This window comes from Monodelphis domestica, chromosome 4 (genome assembly GCF_027887165.1).
Source record: "Monodelphis domestica isolate mMonDom1 chromosome 4, mMonDom1.pri, whole genome shotgun sequence".
Taxonomy (NCBI): Eukaryota; Metazoa; Chordata; class Mammalia; order Didelphimorphia; family Didelphidae; genus Monodelphis; species Monodelphis domestica.
Genome location: NC_077230.1, coordinates 185,090,605 through 185,099,416, shown reverse-complemented (window position 1 = coordinate 185,099,416; position 8,812 = coordinate 185,090,605). Strand labels below are relative to the sequence as shown.

The window sequence follows — 8,812 nt, the reverse complement described above, 5'->3', positions numbered from 1 at the left end:
TTTTGAGATCTTCTATAGTTATAAAATAAGAAATACCAGACAACAATTTCCTAAGAATTAAAGTTGATGTTTACCCAATTTGCAATAGAGAAACAAAGTGGTGGTTCAAAGTCTGCTATAGTCAATAAGTTAAAAAGTACATTACCAACTAGGAATGCAAGACAACGTGAAGTGATCACCTCTGAAAGCAAAGAAAAAATGGTGGACAGCTTATTCATAAGCCAATAAAACATATTGGATGAGAAACCTTGTGGCAGGTTTGTGGGAGGATTTGAACAAGTTACTTAGGATGAGAGATCTGAAATAGGTGGAAATTTGTATCTTCTCTGAAGGAATATTCACCCTGATGAGATTCTTAAAGTAAAAATAACAAGCAATTATTTAATTCTTTAAGTGTTAAAGCATATCAAATATGTTATCTCATCTGATCTTCTCACAAAACTCTATAAAAGACAGTGTTTGTGTTACTCCCATTTTATAGATGAGGAAACAGACTGAGTGATTAAATGATTTGTACAGGGTCATATAACTCATAAGTTACTGGATTTGAACTCAGTTAAAATTTTTTTTGGGGGGGGGCACTTCATAAATTTGTATGTCATCTAGTACAGGGACCATGCTGATCTTTTCTGTATCATTTCTATTTTAATATATGCTGTTAATGAAGGGGCACTCAAATTATTCTTAACTTTGAGTCTTGGCCTGTTAACAATGCCACCTTGGGGGCAGCTGGGTAGCTCAGTGGATTGAGAGCCAGGTCTAGAGACAGGAGGTCCTAGGTTCAAATGTGGCCTCAGACACTTCCTAGCTGTGTGACCCTGGGCAAGTCACTTAACCCCCATTGCCTAGCCCTAACCATTCTTCTGCCTTGCAACCAATACACGGTATTGATTCCAAGATGGAAGGTAAGGGTTTAAAAAAACAAAACAAAACAATGCCACCTTGTTGCCAAGTATCAAAGTAAATGAGAGTGGAATATGTTAAAATAGGATTCTACTTGTAGTATTGTGTTATCAAATGTGTCTGTTTATCAGTGGCCTGAAGTTGGGAGATATAATGGAAAGATTAATGGACTTGGAGTTAGAATACTGGAATTTCAGTCCCAGTTCTCTCACAAACTGTGTACTTTAGGAAAGCTATTTCTTCTTCTGAGACTTAGTTTTTCTTTTTTTGCAAACAGAGAGATTGGTGGCTTAGGCTAGGTGACTTCTCAGAAGCAGGAGAATTCTAGAGCCAGCTCTGACAGGCTCTGCAGATTGCCAAATTTTTAGGGTGATCATTTATATCTCAGACACTGGCAGACTATAAATTAGGACTTCAGTTATTGTTTTGTTGATTGCCTAGACTTGAGAAAGTGATGGGGTAAGCCTTAATAATGCAGATTAAATATGAAAGTGTATCATGCTTTAACTTTTTTTAAATTTATATTTTATTAAATAAAAACAAAAACAACAACAAAAAACCTCTTACCTTCTATCTTAGGATCAAACTGTGTATTTGGTTCCAAGGCAGAAGAGCGGTAAGGGCTAGGCAATGGGGGAGGTGGGGTCATAAGTGACTTGCCCAGTATAAGGATGATATTAGAAATTAAGTCTTGTTATATTCATTTAGAAATAAGAAGTAGAGAAGCTGGCTTGGGAAAGATTTGGAGTTTTAAGCAGTTGAAACAGAGTTTCTAGTCTAATGGTTTTTCTCTGACAGTTGGTCTCTGGCAATTGGCAGAGTCAGTCAGGGACTCTCTCTCAGAATTCTGGGAGTAGCTAACATTTTCTGTCTCTCTCTCACTATCTGAGGTGGAGGGAACGACTTGAATGAACTAATTGTTTTCTTTTTCCAAAATGGGAAACACTATTGACTATCTAATACTGATTTTATAGATTGTTTTAACTCTGAGAAGACCAAAGAAAGACCTGATCTTTGTTTTGAACTCTGAGTCAGAGTTCTAACTTGATTCTTGCTGAGACTCAGCCAGCTAGCCTTTGTTATTTTTATAACTTGGACACAAAGATAAGAATTATAAGGATAATAGTGTTAGTTTATTTAGAATAGTAAAAATTTGGGTGAGTCAGATCAGGAAGGATCAGTGTAGCCTGTGGAAACAGGAGGAGAGGTTCCTTGTGGAACCAGGGAGTTTTATTTTGATGGAGTTAGAGTTAGAGATCCTTTTATCCTTATATTTTCAATAAGTATTTTATTTTTTATAACAAGAGTCTCTTTGGCATCCTTGTGCCTGGCCCTAAAGAGAAGTTCACTTATGAGCTTCACTTCACTGATATAAACTAAAGATACTCTATAAGCACAGCAAGCAGAGTATCAAAATCAGTTTATAATCAATAATCAGTCCATTGCTTTATTATTTGTATAGTGTCCTTTTATTTTTGCACCAGAGTTGCATAGCTGAGAAGTGTCTGAGGTCAGATTTGAACCTAGGACTTCCTGTCTCCGGATCTGGCTCCCAATCCATTGACCACATAGCTTCCTCTCTCCTGCTTTTCAAAGAGATTTTTTAATTAAAAAAAATTTATTTGTTGCATTTAAGTTCTCAAGTATATCCCCACCTCTTCCCCTCTGTGCATTAGAGAAGGCATCATTTGACAAAAAGATATATGTATATATAAAGCCATGTCTTGCTTGTTTCTATTTATCTGTTCTTTCTCTGAAGCAGGAGTATTCTGGAGTCAACTCTGACAGGCTCTGTCAATTGCCAATTTTTTAGGTGTAATATCCTGTGGCTATCCACAAGTTAAACAGTATTTCTGTTGTTTTTCTCTTGGTCTGATCATTTCACTCTTCATAACTTCATGTAAGTCTTTCCATGCTTTCCTGTTCATCATTTCTTTTTTTTTTTTTAAACCCTTACCTTCCATCTTGGAATCAATACTGTGTATTGGCTCCAAGGCAGAAGAGTGGTAAGGGCTAGGCAATGGGGGTCAAGTAACTTGCCCAGGGTCACACAGCTGGGAAGTGTCTGAGGCCAGATTTGAACCTAGGACCTCCCATCTCTAGGCCTGGCTCTCAATCCACTGAGCTACCCAGCTGCCCCCTTGTTCATAATTTCTTATGGTGAAGTAGTATTCCACCACAATCATATGCTACAACTTGTTTAGTCATTCCCCAATTGAAGAATACCCCCTCAATTTTTAGTTCTTTGCCACCACAAAGAGAGCCGTTACAAATATTTTAGATATGGTTATTAAACATTTATCAACATACCACTGTTTCTAAGACTCCTTCTATGTGTAGAATTCTGTGATTCTCTGGTAATGATTGGACATTAGCTCCTATTTTAAAAATAAATGGGACATAGGGGAGCATAGACTATTATAGAAGCAGAAGATAGGATCTCTATAAAGCAACAATTAAAAACAGTAGAAATAAAATAAAATAAAACTAACAAGAATTTATTAAGTGCCTATTATGTGTCAGGAATTGTATTAGTTGCTAGGGAGACAAAACTGAAATTGTCCCTACCTTTAAGAAATATATATTTTAAAAAGAGAGACAAATATACATAGAGAATCAATACTGTGTATTGGCTTCATTGGCTGTGTATTGGATTACATACAAAATGAAGGAGAAGGTTTGAGAAGGAAGGTACTGGGGCTAGGGGTAGAGGGTAGAGGTAGGATCAGGAAAGACTCAATGTAAAAAATGATCTTGGAGTCCTGAGGAAATTCGCAATTTCTAAGAAGTGGGTGTAAGATATTGAGACTGGCCAGTGCCAGTCAGGAAGATGTGAATATGGAACATTGTGTATATAGAACAGCCAGTGTAAGGCAGTATATTGATACAGAGGGTGTCTGGAAAGTAATAAAGTCTAAGAAAGCTAGAAGGGGCCAGATTATGAAGTTAGGGAGCGATGAATCACAGACTCAAAGAATATTAGAGCTTTAAGGGACATTAAACATCTTTTAGTCCAAGAGTTCTTACTTGAGGACTGTGAACCTGTTTAAAATTTTTTTTTTGTTAATGATTCCAGTATAGTTTGCTGTAGTTACTTTAAAATATGGTTTATTTTATGCCTTAAAAATTACTCTAGGGCAACTAGGTGGCACAGTGGATAGAATGCTAGGCTTGGAGTTAGGAGGATTTGGGTTCAAATGTGACCTCATACACTTCCTAACTGTGTGGGCAAGTCACCTAACCCTTGTTTGTCTAATCCTTGTCTTTCTATCTTAGAGCTGTTTCTAAGACAGAAAAGTAAGGGTTTAAACAAATTATTCTGAGTAGTCCATAGATTTCACCAGATTGCCAAAAGGGTCTAAGTTACACAAAAGGTTAAGCACCCCCAATTCAAGTCCAGATTCCTAATTTTACAGATGAAGAAATAGCCTCAGATTGATTGATAGTAATTAAAGAGAAAGATGGCTTAATGTTGGTCATTGACTAATTAGAGAGTCAAAAGAGATTTAAAGTCTGAAAGAATCTAGGAGATGATCTCAGTTTACAGAGAGGAAACTGAGCCCGGAAGTCTGAATAATAGCTGGCATTTGTTTAACGGTAACTATTATTTTAATTAATATAATTAATTAAACTAATTGAATTGACCACTTTGCAAAAGCTTTTGTATAGAGTCTCTCACTGGATCTGCACAATAATTCTAGGCATTTGCTAGATCAGTTTTGCGGATGGTGATGGCAAGTTCTTTGCTCACAGGTCCTGGGGCTGGTAAATACTGGAGGCAAGATTGAAACCTTATCAATCTTGACTCTAAGACCAATACTTTCTTATCTATCCCACCCTACATCAAGTGAAGGAACTTGGCAGGAGGTCTGATTTGTGGATGACCTGAAAGCTTTTTTTTTAAAAAAAAATTATTTATTTTTGTAACTGACTTGCATAAAGGCATAGTTGGAAGGCTTAGCAAATGTACCAGTGATGAAAAACTGGGAGTCACAGATGACATCCTGGCCACCAATATCAGGATTCAGAAAGATCTCAACAGGCTAGAGGATTGGACTGGATCTAATTGGGTTGCTTGGAATTCTTTCTGTCTCCTCACTTCCATCTCTTAGTGTCTCTAGCCTTCTTTGTGACTCGACAAGAAGATCACAACTCCCACATAAAGCTGTTTTCTTCCCACCTACCCCTACTCTCCTTCCAGCTCCTAGTGCCTTCTCTCTCAAGGGCTCTGAAGAAGTGTACTATTGATTGTGAGACATGAGCGATATTGGCATAGGACTGTCCTGTATGACATGCTAGTATTATTGAAGGTGCTGTGCTCTATGCACAAAGGAGAAATGCTGGTAACTCAAAGGGAATGTGAACTGGGCAAACTTAAGAGACATCTCTGCCCCAGTTGTTCATAGGGTCTATTTGTGCCCTTGCTATGGTAGAAACTATCGAGCTCAAATTGGTCTGATTGGCCATAGTCAAGACATAATGACCCCAACACCAACATTGTGCTGCCATTTTGGTGCTCTCTGAATACAAAGGACAACAACCAAGCAACCAACTAGCCATCTCTCCTAAGATTACTTCTTACCTACTCTATGAAGTTGTTCCATTACTTGTCGTCTCCTCCATAGATTGTGAGCTCTTTTAGAGTGAGACTATTTTTTGCCTTCCTTTCTTCATATGCCCACCATTTAGCACAATGCCTGGTACATAGTAGGTGCTTAATAAATGTTAGTTGATGACTGGTTTTTGTATTTCCATTTCTTAGCACAGTGCTGGGCACATAGTAAACCCTTAATCATAAGTATCATTTGGCTTCAAAAATCCACTTCCCAAGGGGAGGCATGGTTAGATACCATCTCTTCTTAAAAAAAGATCGTGAAATTTTAGTTGTTTGCAAGCACAAAAAGAGTCAGCAGTGTAATGTGGCATCCCAAAAGGCTAATTTAATATTGATCTATATTAAAAGGGATACAGGGAATGTGGTAATAGATATATAGTATTATGTTCAGTTTTGGAAGCCATGTTCCAAGAGGAACATTCATAAACTGGAGTGTGTTCAGAGAATGGCTACTAGATGGTGAAGGGTCAAGTGAAGTGAGATCTGCTTAGAGAAACCAGGGATGGTTACCCCAGAGAAGAGAAGACAGGGCCAGAGTGGGAGAGATGATAGCTGTGGTTAGGTTTTTGAGGAGCCACCATGAGGAAGAGGGATTAGATTTTTTTTCTTTTTTTTTTAAACCCTTACCTTCCGTCTTGGAGTCAATACTGTGTATTGGCTCCAAGGCAGAAGAGTGGTAAGGGCTAGGCAATGGGGGTCAAGTGACTTGCCTAGGGTCACACAGCTAAGAAGTGGCTGAGGCTGGATTTGAACCTAGGACCTCCCGTCTCTAGGCCTGGTTCTCAATCCACTGAGCTACCCAGCTGCCCCCAGATTTTTTTTTCTGATTGGTCCAGGAATAGTAATATTTGGAAGTAGTAGAGAGGCATATTTAGTTTTGATATCTGGAAAAACTTCCTAACAATTAGAGATTAGGGTTTGAAAGTGAAATGAGCTGTCTAAGGAGGCACTGTGTTATCCTTCACCCCTCATTGTAGATCTTTAAAGAGAAACTTGCTGAACATATTAATAGAGACTTCTATTGGGTATGGGTTTGGGCTGCTTGGCCTCTGAAGTCCTTTCCAACTCTTAAAAAAAATGCAATGCTTTTGCAACAAACCAAATGTTAATCAATCAATCAACGTTTATTAGGCACGTGGTTTGTACTAAGCCCTGGAAGGTAGTACACTTTCTAAAAAGTGTCATGTACCAGTGGAATCTGGTCAGAAGGCAGTCTAGTAGTTAATTAATTTTCTTTGGAATTTATGGCATTAGTCATCGTGTGCAGGAGATAATAGTAGCAGTGAAAGCAGAAATATTTTGAAAAGTGTGATTTGCTATAGAGTAAACGTTTTAGATAAAATCCTGATGTAGATTTTGGAAAAGATATCAGTTCTTTTTAGGAGAACTTAAGTTTTTCTGAAATATTAAGAAGTTGAAAAAAATTTTGGAACATCCATTGTGCCCTCTCAGTGAAGTGGGAAGAGATAAGAAAAAAAGATAAATTAGCATTCCAAATCTCTCATTTTCCACTTAAGCCTTCTGTAGAAGTGTGCTCTATGGGGTTGTAACTAGCACTGAGGCAATGGTACTTTTCTCCAGGGATTCTGTCATGAGGGGGAGGTTGTCCTTTTTGGGGGGTTGGTTCTCATCCTCATTCCTAATGATTCTCCTGTGGCATAGTATATCCTTACACTGTTTACCACTCCCCCCATGGCCTTGTAGGGTAGTATCTTTTTCTTGGAACTATCCCACAATCCAACTAGAATAAGAACTGAGGAGGTGAGGACTAAACACCTGGAAGGGACAGGTTACCCTCTTCCATTGGGTTGGTCCATAGTGGTGCTGTTCCTAGAAGTATGCTGGATCTGGCTTTTTGTCTTTTTAAAAAACCTTACTTTCTATCTTAGAATCAATACTGAATATTGGTTCCAAGGCAGAAGAGCAGTATGGGATGGGCAAAGGCAGTTAAGTGATTTACCCAAGGTCACAGAGCTATGAAGTATCTGAAACCAGATTTGAACCCAGGACCTCCTATCTCTAGGCCTTCCTCCCTCCCATTCACCCCCAGTGAATTTGCCCCAGGTATCATTCTAGCTAGTTACTGTTTGGACTCTTAGATTTTTATATCTTTGTATTTGAGGGTGAGGATCTATGGAATGGAGAAAGAGGAGGAGAAGGATAGCCTCAGAATAACCTGGATTTCAAGATTAGGAAAAAAAATATTGAAGAACATTGGAAAAAAGGATTCAGGTTCAGGTGATGTGCAAAAAGAATTCCAAAGGAATGATGGTGAAATACTGACCTGGCTTTCATCAGAGATTGTGGAATCTTTTTTTTTTCTTTGCTTATCTTTAATAACAGGATAGAATTTCACTTGCATAGTTTGTGTGTTTCTGCTTAAAGGCAGGGCCCGAGTTAATCTTCTGAGGTGTCTTCCTCTCTGATGAGCCTCTGTGGGCATGCTATTTGTACTGCTGGGACATTCAGCAAAGGTTCTAGAAGCTGTCCTGGAAGGGACCACACTACTAGTTTCTGCCTGCTTGTTTCATCAATTAATTGGCCCAATTACTGTTGCTTTTTAAACTCACTCTCTTTGACTTGAAGAGGTGATGCAATTCACCTGACAAACCCAAACCCATTACCTGCATGCATATAGTAGGTGTGGTCCCAAGGTCAAGAAAGAGGCTTCTCCAGCTCTGGGATCCTTCTATGCTCAGATGTCTGACAATAGTCCTATGAATGGTGGATTTAGTGAGGACTGTGGAAACATTGGCATGGACAGACACATGGTGCATATTTTAAAGACAGATTCTTGGGAAGCTGTTTTTCTCTCTCTACAAGAGAGTGTAGGTGGAAGGAAACTATCTGTTTTGCTTTTGTTTTTTAAGTGGGAGAAAATGATGCGGAAGTCACTATCACTATGATTCCAGAGTCACATACCTTCTGGGCACTTTTGAATTGTCTCTGTGAACTGTAAAACAATGGAATGATCAGATTATGTGACATTAACTTGATCTGTTGTGTTATAGTAGTTGGAAATTTTAAGAGTTTTACTCTCCATTGCTGCTGACTGGTGGTTTTGTGGGAAGCTGGGTAGAAAAGTGTGCAATGTATTGGAGTGTTTATGACAGTTCTGGGCCCTAAACCAAACAAGTCACCATTATAGATTCCTGACTTATTATTTCTTGGTTCTCTAATCCATCTATCATATACAGTCACTGAATCATCATCATCATCATCATCATCATCATCATCATCATCATCATCATCATCATCACCATCTTCTTCTCATTATCCTTTCATCCTCTTCCA

General features: G+C 38.4%; 1 pseudogene; it reads right to left on the bottom strand.

The window, feature by feature from the left end:
* Positions 1 to 557: 557 nt before the first annotated feature.
* Positions 558 to 671, bottom strand: LOC130454143 (U6 spliceosomal RNA; annotated as a pseudogene).
* Between the last annotated feature and the right edge of the window lie 8,141 nt (positions 672 to 8,812).